Raw genomic sequence first — 15,606 nt, forward strand, 5'->3', positions numbered from 1 at the left:
AACAGTGGCATACAAGAAGCAGGAACACATCCTATTCTGCCACACCTGTGAGGCAGCAGCAAGACCCAGGCAAAGCGTAGGGCTAAAGAACAGCAGCAGAACAAAACTCTTCAACAGCCCAAAAAGCTTTTGGGGAGTTTGTGTGTAAGACGCCTTCGCAAAAGAAATTTTTAAAATTTAAATATATCTTTCTTCACAATTTATTAACAGCACTGCCACTAAGATGAAAGAGCATTGCAAATACATGGAGTAGCTGAATTTCACTGTGCCAATTTTAATGCCACTTTACATGGCAGCATTAAAATGTGTAACGTGCATAAATTGCAGAGCAACATTAACTCTTTTCGCCAGTCAAGCTTCTACTAGGAAAAATACTGTTTTATCCTATTCATAGTCCCTTCTCCTGAAGCAGATTACACACAGAAGGTGAAACTAAGCAAGCCTCACTTCAGTATATCTAGAAGAAGATAAAAAGATCCAACAACACAAACCGCTACTTCTTTCAGATTACAAAGATTACTGTGGATCACCTGTCACATGAAAACTAGAGAATGAATACACAAGAGAACCCTCTGAAATGCTAGATGATGCTATGAAAAACTCRGGGAAAACTACTCCAAAGGATTTAAACATCTTTCTGATTAAACAAGTCCAGGATAAATCTAATCCTTAATCACAGAGTCATTTATGCAATAAATTGCTGTTCAATAAACTTCTTATGAGTGGGACTTTAGAGCAACTCTTAGCTGGCAAATCATCATCCAAAATCCTTTTGACAGTTTGTAAAGCAAAAGCTCTGAAAGATCTTGAAATTCCCCAATCAATTTACAAGTAGACCTTTCACAAATTTGGAGGTTTTGGTCAGCARCAAAAGAAGAACGATAGGCACCCAGTAAAAACCAACTATAATTTACATAAGTGATTTAAAAATTACAAAAAACAAATTCTATAAAGATAGTTATTTTTAAGAAGCTAATTAATATTAGTAACATACCCATAAATGAATGGGAATGAACCAATCTGCAAGAAAAAAAATAAGTCTAGGGTGGATGTATCTACTTAGCTCATTTGAGAGATACAAGAAAAGGGTTTTTCCTGAAAAATGAGAGGTAGTGAGTGCATAAACTGTAAGCAGAAWTTAAAGTTTCAAACTCTGACAATACATGTGCAATATTAAAAGCTGGACTATCTTTCAGATGCAAAATATTTGTATTTTATGAAACTATAGAAGTTTCCAGGGTCTCTTCCCACAGTTTCCTTCATTACAAAGCAATCTACAACAGAAACATATTAAAAGTGATCTTAGAAAGCTGTAGAGTTATAACAAAATTATGGTCCAGGCCTCTAGGACGCTGGAGGACTAGCCTAGACTTACTCAGAAGGAAGAAATCATGAACCTTGTGTATGGTCACTGTAAATCTTTTTTTCTTCCTTTTTTTTTTTTTTTTTTTTTTTTTTTGTACTGACCCTTCATACCTATATGAAGGCTATGTTTACTGTTACCTGTAATTCTGTTTCAGTAAGAAACTTGAGTTATGTAAGTTTTTGTAAGCCAAATTCAGAAAGAGCTACAAGATGCTCAATTTATGAATCTACATGGCTGAAAATCTATAAACAGGACAAGCAAAGTCCAAATGGACTCCGGAGACTTGCTTATACTTTGACAAAATTAATTATTGCTCTGAAGTCAGTGTTTGGCATCCAAAAAAGTAACTGAAGATTCAATGATACAAGAATAGAAGTTTCAAATAGTTCAAATACAACAAGATACTAGCACAGACCTGATCAAAACTGTCAGAAGAGAAGTCTTTATTTTATAGAAAACATATATGATGTCTAGCTACACAGGAAACAAAGAATACACACAAAAGACATCTTTTATCTTAAGAATAGATGCAAGAAACAATTTTCTTCCATCTCTCAACTTTGCAGTATGAAGTTTCACCAACAGTAGCAAGCATGATATACAGCTAGAAATAAGAAAAACCAAATGAAACCAAAATAAATTTCAAATGAAACATATTTTTTTATAAAAAAAAAAGCATATGAAAAACTCCAGACGGCTATTTCGTATCATCTCTCCCTTTCCATGTACTCCTGTGCGCACTCSCTGTCAACACAGCAGCCAGCTGCAGTACAGATTTCTGGGGTTTTTCTCAATTGGGTTTCTGTTGCAACTGGCAATTCTAATTCAGTGACTCAGGAATGTTTTGATCTACACACCCAATCTCATTATGCAGTAGGCTAGATCCACTGACCTAGAGCTCTACATAATACCCTGCCTGTAATTACTTGTAAATATCTTCTCATTATTAGGTGATATTCAAAATACAAACAAACTGAGAGAAAATGAAACGACAGAAGCCAGTAAAAAAATGGAAAGAGTTTAAAACCACAATTAATCACGACTGTTTTCTGGTTTCAAGAAAACAAAGACCACAAAGAAAAGAATTCCAAGAAAGGAAAGGAAAGAAACAATCAAGAGCCACAGAATATTTATATAAGTATGAAAATCAAAAGGAAAGAGTAAAGAATGACCGCGATAAAATAACAATAGACAGCAAGGCTATGTTAAAAAATGGGCAACATTAAAATTATGRAAAGAAGTTTTACCACACAAGTGAAGAAATAAGTTTAAGAAGTTTACTTGTTCTTTCAACTGTATTGCTCATTCCMAAAAAAATTCTATTGATTCATTTGTTCTGCAAACCTGAATCTGATCTATCCAACATTTATTATGTTTTCTCTATGTATCGTGACCACAGCTCTTAGCACACTTTCTTCCTCTAGCCAATAAATCAATCCAAATTTTTCCTTTTGGAAATCTATCATGTTCTCTTGTCTATTCTTTGTGATAAAAAGCTTATCTGTTTGTCCTAATCTCCTCTGATATACATAGAAGAACCATTTTTATTTAACAGTTCTATTAACAGAATTGTCATCATCCCAAATAGTATGTCGTTAAAAAGAAAAAGAGAGAAGTATCTGTAGAATACCTATCATAGTTGACAAGTATCTGAGGAATCAATGCTGCAAAGACAAACAGAATAAAAWATACAAACTGAACAAAATAAAAAACTCTTCAGTCTTTATTCTCCCATTTTTGCTTGCTTGCATGATTTACAAAATGAATCAGTACAAAAAAAAGACACGAAGAGGCTGAAGGTAAAGCACACTGCTTCGTAAGTGCAACTCAGGAGGCTGATCATGAAACGTGTTTTAAAACAATAATACTCTAGCTGTCTTAAAATAGTCATCTTTTACCTGTTTATTGAACTACTAGCACTTATTATTTCACTAAAGCATTCAAGAGTGAATCTTTTATATATAGATGGATTATACTTTTAATAACAACACAAAACCTCATGGCTAAATTTTACTGTAGTGCTTTGCTGAAGACCATGTAAGAAATCKCCTGTCCTTGGAAGAGAATGTTTTTATATTCTGCAGTGTAAGAGCCATATACAGGACAGGTCTTACAAGCACTACAAATCAGAAGAATTATTTTACTTCATTGCAAATTACAAACAACCATCWGTATCTAAGGGTTGTATTTTTAAGTCATGAGATCTGTGCATTACTAAAGTTTGAATCAAAATTTTTGTTTTTTTTTAAAAAAAAGCATGATTACAGAAAGCTGCATAAAAATATTTGTGACTTGAATSATGCATGGCATACACTCACTCCAATCAGTTTTTACAATTTAGCCCTAATGTAAATCCAACCTAGTATTCAGRAAATTAATCTCAAACACATACAGCTTTGTTGTCCTCTCCACCCCAAAAATGGAGCTCTAGTAAGACCAAATTCATTTGCCTTTGAAACAGAAGATGCACCTTGATCAGTGAAAGATTATGACTTTAAAGTATCAGTTAAATTCTCTGAAGTATGAGGCATAAAAAAAATAGAAACAGAGTTGTAAAATAAATGAAATCAGGACAATACAACTCTGYTAAATTCAAATCCAAATTGATTTAACAACCATCATTAACAATTGAAATAAAGGTTACACTGAAACTTGTGATAAACTCAACTAGAGCAATGTTAAGTGTTGCTTCTCTAATAAGCTTAGCAGATTAAAATTTAGCTATTTAAGTCTGATTGACCAACTTGTTACAAAGACTTGAGACCTTGTGCACTATACAAAAGTAAGATTCAAACCTACTAAAGGAGGACCTTCAAACCAGGAAGAAAAAATTTTAAAGCATTAGATTCACATTTTCCATCCTCTTACCTCAACTAAAAGAATTACACTTTAAAAACRTGTGTTTTTCAGTGGATTCCTTACTTAAGACTCCATTGCTCCTATTTAGTCCTGCAGCAAAATTTGTTTACATCATCAGTCATTTGTATGGTAGAGTACAAATGTCACAAACTACATAAGCCATAAAAATATAACTCAATTTGCCCACCCGGCTATTTAAAAGTTTATTAAAAACAGTAAATTCTGTTTGCTTGTCTCTGTCTTACTCTTAACTATTTCTCCATATAAACTTTTACAGTGTTTGAATTCCTGTAACTACTCACAGCAAGTTCACTAGAACATACCAGAAAAAACACAATATTCACTCCTGTGAGTAGAGTGATACCGAAGTATCTTATTTCTCCTAAAGAAATACCCTACACTTTTCAGAAAGCATTTATACAGAGGTATAGTTATATTCATACAAGTCAAGTTGAATCACATAGCTARTAACTATACCAATATAGGCAAATCAGTAAATTTTAAACAAAGTCCTGAAAGACAAATGGATGGGTTTACTTGAATAAGAATAGGAATTATACTGCTACAAAACAGCTGTAGACAAGACAACCAGAGATTTCAAAGTGGTAATAAAAGCAAAATTTGAAAAAATGGACATGTCTATTCTTCCATGCGAGAAAGGGTTCAGCAAATTGGATCACATTGTTAAAACACAGCCACTGACCTCTAGAAAGACTATTCAAACTGGCTTGCCAGTTTTGACAGGTTAGGATGAGCCTTCTATTACTTGACCGAATAACTGTACAATAAACATACAGAAAAGTGAGACAACTTTACTCGGGTTAAGGAGACACAGCTGATCTGATCAGCAGCTTCTTACAGCACAGGCAATTTTTGCCTAGTCAAGAATAAATCAGCACAAACAAAGTAGGATTGTACAGTACTAAAAGAGGTCTATAACCAGTCTAAGGAATAAGAAATGATGCCATGATATTGCTTAGATGCAAGCACATCTTTCAAACTACCGACTGCTCTGCAAAAGAAAATAAAAGATTTGTTAGAAATTAATTTGGAAGCATAGAGCAGGGGAAGGTTACCCTCTGTAGCTATATCTATAGCAGCAAAAAACGGAGAGAAAAAGAATGTGAATACCTTCTTTTGCTATCAGTCATGGAGGTAAAACCTAAAACTTTTCCCCTCTCCAAAAAATTTCAGCTTATGTACATTTTGCAATTTGCAAAACCATACTTGTAAGTCCAAACTATTCCACAATTAATTTATCATTGGAATTGTTTTGTTTTTAAACAAATACATCAGTTTCAGTCTAACCAAGGCCAGCTTTTGTTAATGACTTCAAAGATCATAATAYATTTTATTTTTGTATATTCTTTTACCAGTTAATGCTCAAACAGCAGAAAATAATTCACGTATGTTCAACCTGGCATAAAATTATCACACCTATTGCTTCCTTCTCAGAAATGTTACCTCTGTTTTCAATTTATTAATCTCTACCATTCAGTTCTGAATTAATTAYCTCTTCCCCTACCAAACACACAAATCTCCCTTTTAAAAAAAGATATGAATAAGAAAGGAAAATACACAAAACTGAACAGCAGAATTTATAAAACCAAGTTTCCAGAAGCTATCGCTCACCAAGCCAAACTAGCTCAGGAAACAGAAAAGCTAAAATGCCTTCACAAAACCACTAGGAACTCAAAATAATTRTGTTTGCAAAGCTAGATCCTAATATGTTTTTTTTAAATCTACAAAATTTTGCTCTTATTAAAAAATTAAGTTTTTAAAAATAGGCAGAAAAGGAGAATCCTTTTTTTTTTTTTTCCCTTCGGATAATAGTTTTACCGCAGCCATATCCAACCAGGTCTTCCTAGCCTAAGAAGATACACAATGATTCTACCACTTTTATCCATTTAGTTAAGTTGTGAAGATCTTACTTCCAGTGTTTTATCTTGAAGAAAAACATTGCAAAGTTTGAATTATGCATATCTAAAAATTCTTTCTTATCCTAACTGTTCAGGGAAGGGGAGGAGACTTTACTGTTTCAATATTTCACTTCCTCACATAAACTGCCAGAGAAAAGAACATTATAATTTCCTCCTGTCCAAAAAAAAAAAAAAGGAAAGAAAATAAAGACTTCTAACTTTCAAAAATGTCTTTATTAGACCCTAAAGAAACAAAGACAAAGAAATACAACATATTTTCCCTCTTTCAAATAACACTAAATTCTTTTTAAAAACATAAAAATACTTCCTTTACTAATTGCAAGATTACATCCAACATCACAAGCTTCAGCCAGCTAAGCTATGAAAGACACGAACAAATGTGCTAGTGATCAACACAGTCATGTTTTAATAACATAACCTGTTTTACTCAAGGGTTAGGGACTTAATACTACTACAAAGCACAATATCAGCACAGCATCATCACTAGGAAGACGTTACCAACAAAAGAACATCATTATACTCTAGCAGTAAAATCATCTCAGAAGGGTATAAAACAAGAACAGGGTACAGTCAACCTCTTATTACACATTTATGGATTATATAACTTATGAACTAATAATACCCTTATGCAGACACAGTCCAGTTCACTAAGAGCTGTATAGCCACCTCCACACAGCACTCTGGGGCATGAACTCATCGAGCAGTATTGGCTCAGSGATCCCTACACTTGAGCTCTGCCAATGACCTTTCTTTTCTCTGTAAAACTTAAATTATTCATATCAATATTATAATGTGTTGTGTATTGCCAATTTACTTCATTCATGTTACCCTATTCCTCTTTATCCTGCATTTGCAGGCTCTTTATCCTGCATACAGGCGTCTGCTGGCAGTATTAAATGTATCAGGCCAAACATATCTGCAAACCCCCAGTCAGATAAACACTGTCATAACTTTTTGGTGCAAATTTGGCAATTGAGCATTTTGCTGGTATAGCTTAACGTTAAGGCCCTCCAAGCAATGACAGCAGCTTAAGCATCTAGGTCAGCAGAGCTAAACCAACTTTAGATGAAGGTCTTTGGCATAAACACACCAATTATCACCAGTCCCTGTTACTCAAACATCACAGACAATGAGAAGTCACTCTTGCAGTCCTCCAACTACAAAAAACAYGCTAGTACAGAGCAATCACTGTGTCTTTTTTTTWTATATATATATATTTGAGAATAAAATTTCGTATAACTTAAAAAAACAAAGCCTCCCCGCAAAARAAACCTCAAACCTCCTGCTTCCCAGAAACTACAGATTAAAACAGCAACCCTCTAATATATATATTAATTTATAGTCATTTAAAGTTAGCTATATTGGCACGATCTGTAGCAGTATTTTAGACCTCATTATGTCACTCAAGATATGGGTATAAACCACCTAAAAATTAAAGACATAAATGACATTTCCAGCCTCAACTGCATCGCATTAAACTGTGTCATTTAAACCGGTCTGTCCACGTGAAAAACCTAACACTCTTCTGCCCTAGGATCACCAGATTCTTCACATGGAAGTAGAGTACTGCGAGCAAATAGCAATAATGACATTAGTGTTCCCTGCCACTGAACTGCACAATCTGATCAAGTTTCCCCCAAAAAATCACCAGGAATAAGTGGTTCTCTGGTTATAAATGGGGCATAGCATACAGGATAAAACCTCTCCAAATTCCAACACTATGCTATAGGGATTGTATTGTGCATTGCTACACAAGGCAGGCCATCTCTATGCCTCCAGAAAAACATCTGCTCAGAACTCAACTTGTTAACTGACATAAAAACCATGACTTGCTTTTTCTACATTTGATGTCATCTGAATTAAGAACAATATTCTCCCYGGCAACTGAAAGTCCTCAGCACGTATCTCTCAATACTGCAAATCAGAAAAAATCAGTTTTAAAATCCAAGCACATAGAGTAGTAGAAMAGGCCCGAGAAAACTGTAAGGAAAGGATTAATGGCAAGTCAGATTTTAAGGAAAATATAAATTCACTAAGCCAGGTAGGACATTAAAAAAATATAAAAATAAAAAGGTTTTGGACATGCAAGACACTTGAGTTATCTTCACATTTCACACTCCTTCTCCCTGAATAATGTCAAATTTTACTGAAAGTCATTTAAAGGACATGAGGAGATGAGTTTCATACCTGCCCCATTTAATTCGTTAGCCCGTGGACATCTGGAAACATAAAAGGAGTGAAGACAAGATTTCCACAATAAAAATCTGAATTGAGCAGCATAGCTCCTATCACTGATATTACTATTTGTTGTTTTGGCATGAAAATACAATACAAGGCTCTTTCTTTTGAGGCCTGGCATATGTTGGAGGGGTGTGCCTTCATTGAAAATATTTTTGTTTCACTTTAGGTTAACTAAAATCGAGTAGATGTCCAGAAATAAATGCATAGTGAAGACACAGCAATTAAGTTTCTTGGGATAGCAGAAACACATTCATTCCCCAGAGATCAAAACTGGTTTTCATAGCACGGAAGGTGCTCGCTATGAGTGCTTTGCTAATGTAACCATGTTCATATAGCRTATCAAAAACATATAAACCAGTATACCATTCATATGTTTAAGTTGGTCTGGACCGTGGGGAGCTCAGGACCTAAGATCTTATTTTGTATCTTTATTAGGCACATTTGGCTAGAAACATATTCAGATAAATCACAGAGATGGGTAAAAGTGGTTTCAATTTAAAAGGACATCTTCTTACAGGAGACAAACTTTGGGGTAATTTCTAAGTAGATAGTAAGGTTTCACCAACAAACCTTTATTTTATACTACTATCAATCCTACAGAAACTGCTGATAGTTAATTCCACTTTCTCTTATTCTGCATACATTTAATATGCAAACTGTGAGACAGAATTTGTCCTCAGTTCCACCATACAATCTTGTAATAGTATTTCATGGCTTTTAAAACAAACAAAACAAAAAATCTTTCCACCCCCAATTTAGAAATAATAATGTAACTGAGAACAGCATTTATCCTACTAATTTTCCCACTAACTCCCTAGTGACTAACATGAAAATACACAGYTTGAATTTCTGACTGTAGACTTAGTTTGCAAACCTAGTAGTTAAGAGAAAAAACATCCTATAGACTTTAACTGAGTTATTCTAACATAGTAATGGGAATAAGAAATAGAACATCTGAAAAAAATACGTATTTTATAAACCAAGTTTTCAGACTAGAATCACACTTTAGAAGGCTTACAATAAAAACGTCGGTATGTTACTGTGTATAGTTTAATCAATGTCCTTCCCAAAACACACTGCTTTTAGTTTTGGTGTAAGGTATAGAATTAATCACGTTTGGTCTTTTATTCACTTAAAGCAATGGCGAAGAACATGAAGCTTTTGTGACTGCAATGTTTTTGCCCTTCCCACTGATCTTAATACCAGACWGTAAGAGATGCCTCTTAACTCAGACCGTATACATGTCACGATGCTGTCAGCACAGCTTTGAGCTAGCATCAATGTTACGGGTAATCCTCAAACCARGAGTGCCTCTTCCTGAAGACCTTTACCAGGGAAACAGTTAGATGCAAAACACCACTTATCTTCATTTAGAGTTTTAAGTTTTTTGGTTTGGGGGATTTTTTAATAATACTTCGCTCATCTGCGCATTTTAAACGGCAAGGAAGGAAGAGTSAAAACCATTACTGAAAGATAATTTTTTTAACAGAAGAGGAACTAACTTGTCTTTATACAGAAGACATCAACTAAACAAATCACTGGAACAAACAGTTTTAAGATAAGATGCTGGAAACTGGGGTAAAAAGCTGCATATTAGAGAACAACTACAGGAGACATAGAATAGAGATGCTGGATTTTCATCAACTGAGATAAACCTTCCATTTCTGTATCAGTAACAGAAACAAAATAAATTTGTGTTGATTTTTGTCCTTGTTATTATCCAAACCACYCTGCAAAACAATAATGGATGCCTGTGAAATTATAAATACAACATCTTCCAACCAACTTGTGATTAGGCCAATTTGCCTGGTCTTCCTAAATTAACAGTGAATAGCAAGTCTCATGTGGAAAAGCAATTTTTATAAGTGCAACAGAAACTCAGTAAGCCAGCATGCAAATTGGAAACTTTGTGTGAAAAGAAAAAAAGAATGAGGGAAACAAGTGTTAAGGAAGATAAAAATCCTCACTGTTTATCTTCCAGGAAACTTGTCAAATATTTCTGTTTAAAATGCATTTATTTTGCTCAGTGTTAAAAAATGGGCAACTTAAAACAGGTATGTTGCTTTCTGCTATTAACTTTAAGGCAGTCAAAAGAAGCACTGATTTATTGGTGATTTGTCGAACTAAAACTCGATAATAATAATAAAAGGAACTTTGTAAGAAAAGACACGGTTCATCACCTATTTTCTTTCACCACTCTGATTTACTGCGCAGAGTAACTTCTTGAGACACACACTAGACTCATACTACACACAGAGAAGTTCCCTGGGCAACAGATCTAGTTACTGCTATTTGGTTTTGAACAGTAACTGAATCAGATTTTTAACCAGTTTAGAGTATATAAGCACGTCTGGCTATACCTTCTGAGAAATGAGTCATCTCAATTTTTGATTGAGCTACCAAACAGTTTAGTGTTCCCTGCCTACCTCACTTCCCTCCTCAACCTATAAAGAACAGTTGGCCAGGAGAGGCAAAATGAGGGTGTACTGTGAAGAGTGGAGGATCTAGGAGCTGCAGAAGTTAAGCAATGTAGGTGGAAAGGGAAAAAACAGACATTTGCTCCCACCAAAGTTCCACTGACCACTCGGAATATTCTCACCCTCTTCCAGAGTTCCCACCAAGCAGCTAGGACCCCTATCTGAACCTTTAAGTGAAAAAAGTTAGTTAAGGCATATTGAATAAGTCATCAAACTGGTTCAGATCAAACTAATTATTAGCCTGATCCGGAAGCATATCAGGATAACTCCAATCCCTGCCGAATCTGAACTAGAACATAACTAAAAAAAGGACTGTTTCAATTCCCTCAGCAAGATACCAGATGATTTCACAAGGCCCGCGTGTGTCCCTTGTAAAGCATGTGAATACTCGTTAATTTTATTCCTCTTTCACCCGCTGTTACCACAACCATCACATGCCTCTCATACAGACACACTGCTGCACTCTACTCTAGTATCTAAACAAGATCTTAACACATCCCATTTTATCTGCTGATCACACTTCTCTCATCTTTCTAAATAATCAGAAGCAGGAACTCTAGCTTCATACTGACTTTACAACTACAAAGAAATAAAGAAGGATTGAGACATTTCCTAACATACTTCCTAAAAATTGCGCTTCAACTGCACATCAAGTAATGATAAATGCAACACGAAATTATAAACATCTTGATGCAAACAAGTCTTGGTAGAATGAATCTGCRCCAACTATATTCTAGATTATTTACAGACGTTGTCACTATTAACTCCAGACATTTTTGTGGACTGTTAAGATTTCAAAGTCCCCCTCATTTCTTTAAGCATCTTGATAACTCAATTACATTACTACAGCAAGTATTCCTAAATCTTCATACCATTAAAAGCAGATTCATAAGAAAAACCCTTTAATGACTGGCCTAATCCAGACAAAGGCCCAAATATATTTTACATACTGTCCCTAAAACTGTGACTCAAAAATTACAAAATATTCCTGAGACATGAATAAAATTGCTAAGATACAACCATCACAGTAACAGAAAATCCTGTTAAGATATAAAATATGTAATGACAGATGGAAGAGAAAAGAATATTTCATTTGAAATACAACCAAAAATTTAAAGGCATAAAAGGAGAAAAGAAACAAACAGAAAACCTATGCAAGTCTACTTTTTGTAAATTTGTGTGTGGCTACTGTAATAGATTACTCTACTTTGCACTTTTCCCCACTTTCACTGCAAACTATTATCAACATATAGATCCTACATATTCCCTTCTTCTAGACTATCCTATGACAGTTGCAATAAATACTCCAGAATATCCATAGCTACSGCATAACAGGATTTTAACAAGAAATGAAACAAAGTAAAGTTCTGCAAGTCTCATATTACAATAGTGTGATAGTATACAATAGTATTCCTAGATCAAAGTTAAAATTTGATTCTTTATAGATATGTAAATATACTGTATATTACTCAGAATAAGGAAATGGTTAGAACGAAACTAGTTATGTTGATAAATCATCCAGTACTGCTTTAATGCAATGAATAAACCAGGGTAGTGGCACCCTTCTCATTGTGAAAAGAGAAGAGGAGAATGCAAGCAGGAGGTTGCAGTTAGATTTTTTTGATTTTTTTTTCCTAACAATTTCTCCTCCATGTTATTATATATTGCATGTCTTTATAATCAAGTCTAAAGAAATATTTACTTCTCTAATTCATCTGCCAGAACTCATCAGATCATTATTATCATAAAAACACAAGTTAATGGAAGCATACTCGTAACTGCTCCTTTTGTGCTGCTATTTTAAATTGTTAAGACAGAAATATATATGCGTGTGTATATAACATATACACACACACATACATACATATATATATATGTATTTATGTATGTATATATGTATACTTATCATGTCATCAAAAAATGAGCAGGCTAACACTGCTTTGGAAGGAGGTAACTACATGCCACCAAGTTTTTCTATTTCTTCCCCCATTCCTCCATCAAAATTTAGATCACAGAGCTGAAGTATATTTTTAAAAAACAAAACCAGAAAACTTTAATCAAAAAACTCTATTCTCATTACAAAATACTTAAGGAGATCATGAATGAAAAAAGAGAGAAAAGCTGCTAATTTAAAGCAAGCTGGGTCTAAAGCACTTTTTTCTGTCTGTGTGGGAACTACTATACCACTGCCTACCACATGCCTTGAATTTTCTTCAACTGATGCACTCACAAGATCATTCAAAACTTACACCTCTAAGAAAAACGTACTGTAATTTTACAATTGGCACTTCAACATGTTCGAATTGAAAGTGTTTCAGCGTTACTGAAGAAGGCAGAATAGGATTTTTAAAAGGTACATTTTAGTGCAATATAGAAACAAGGTAAGTACAATTAGGAGAAGTTGCCAGGACATCTCACTCACTCTAACCCAAGAAAAATCTACATATCAACAAAGTACTAAAAAATCTGCAGCTTAAAATCAACWGTTTTAACTCTTTCAATTATTCTGCAGCTAAAAAGTGCATTATGCTTTTTGATAGCTACTACCACTTCATTAAAAATATTAAAACAATGTTTTGAGGAACTTTTCTTCTGAAATGCAATTCTTTTACAGTTTACACTGATAGGAAACAGTATCTCTGAAGCTTTTTAATATATATTTATATATACATACATATACACACACATGTACATACATGTATACACATKTATTATATATATGTGTATACATATACATGTGTATAATACATGTACTTTATAACTACTGTGCTGCTTTTATGGGTTAAAAATACAGTAATCGAATTTCTAACTAAATCTTAAAATATACTACTGTTCAAATTCCTATCTTTCAAGATTAAAAAATAGTCACTAGTTAACCGGTTAACCAATATCATCACATAGTGGTTGACACAGTAACAAAACCATCATAATAAAAAACAGGCTAAAACAATGGTGAAAATCAATGTATAGCTTCTGAGAGATTATAAATGTTGGCAATATGATGATACTATATGCTGACCAAGTGTACCAAGATCAGTCACCTAATCCCTCTTCGCCCCCTCCCCCCCAAGTTTTGTTTTGCAAGAGTCCAGAGAATCGCCAAATATTCCTGAATGTCTAAAAGAGCTTTATTGGCCAGTAACTAAAGAATTAAATACACAAAGTATTTATATAGATCAGTTCTATAAGATCAGTTCTACTGATTTTTATTACTGTAGCACAAATAAAGCAAATTTTTTTTTACAATGTTGAAAAAAATCACTTTGATCATCCGTGTTAGGTAAGTTCCTCATACCTCCATCTATGTATTTTTGACACGATCCATCTGTCTTACAGCACAGGTGGTCATACAACTATTTCCTGAGACTGTAAACTGGTCCACTGCAGTCCTTTGTGCCATCTGTTTGCAAGTTTGGGGTCACATCATGAAAATTAAAGGACTTGCCAAACAGAACACAAACCTACTCTTTGAAAATTTATTTCCTCAGACTAGCRGTGGGAGACAGAAGGACCACACCTTCCTAAGGACAGACAATCCCTCTATGTGCCACTCCGTCACCTACCCAGTGAGTCATGAAACAGGCAAGTAAACCTCAAGGAGGACGACCACTGCAGGAGCTGTGGAAGAAGCCAGTGTGCCCTCGGGCCTGCTGGACAGCTCCAGAGGAGCAAGCCCGACCAGCAAGCCTTTCCTCCCAGTTTTAGTCTCATCCACAACGACAGGATTCTTGATGTGAATGAAAAATTAAGTGGCAAAGCAAAACAGACAGGACTCATATGGCTCAAGATCAAACTGTGAATGAAAAGCAGTTAGCTTATTAAAATTATCTTAGAGTAACTCCAATGCCTGCATGTTTGACAGGATGGAAAAGCAGTAAAAATGCTGGAGGAAACTGTTTTGCATGCTTTGGGGAAGATACTAGAGCATTCAATTGTATACGTAATAGAAGCTTTGTATGAAAGTTCTGTCAATCTGTTTCCTTTGCAAACGTATAGAAATAGTATTTAAATCTGGATATTAACATCAATAGTACTTTAAAAAGAAAACACTGGCAAMCCGAACAAAAGGGAGAAACATGGCTAATTATAACAGACAAATAATAATAATAATAAAAGTCTTTTTCATGGACAGAAAAAAATCTGCAGAACCATTTTCTGATCTTATATTATGTCCACTTCCCTGTCAGCAAATTTTACTTTTAACCAAAATCATAATTTATTAAGTAATTCACTCAGGCTGCAATTAATATTCACTGTCAAAGTGCCTTAAACACAAAGAAAAATCTCTCTCAAAGTTTACTAAGAGAAGATACAAGATGATTAGCAGCATCATTGACGATGACTACTACCTCCTAACAGCGTAACTTGCAAATTAGACTTCATAACTGAAGTTAGGTTGATGACCATCCTCCATCAGCCACAAATCACATGGGCTTACTACAACTGAGTTACCAAAAAAAAANAACAAAAAAAAAAACTCATCAAAAAACAGATTTCTTGGCATTTATAAACAACTGAAAGACTATTTATACTTTTTGGATATGATCAACACAGAGATAAGATCTATGTTAAAAGACAAAATATATTACAAAGCCATGACTTTTTTCAGATATTCACTGATAAGAGACAGTTAGATAAAGCACACAACCGCCCTGTGAAGCTAGGAAACCACTACGTTAGTCTTCCAGCACTTTGCATCTACAGCCTATTATTTATCAATACA

Source organism: Rhea americana, unplaced genomic scaffold (assembly GCF_003343005.1).
Source record: "Rhea americana isolate MKP2758 unplaced genomic scaffold, rheAme1 scaffold_4, whole genome shotgun sequence".
Classification (NCBI taxonomy): Eukaryota; Metazoa; Chordata; class Aves; order Rheiformes; family Rheidae; genus Rhea; species Rhea americana.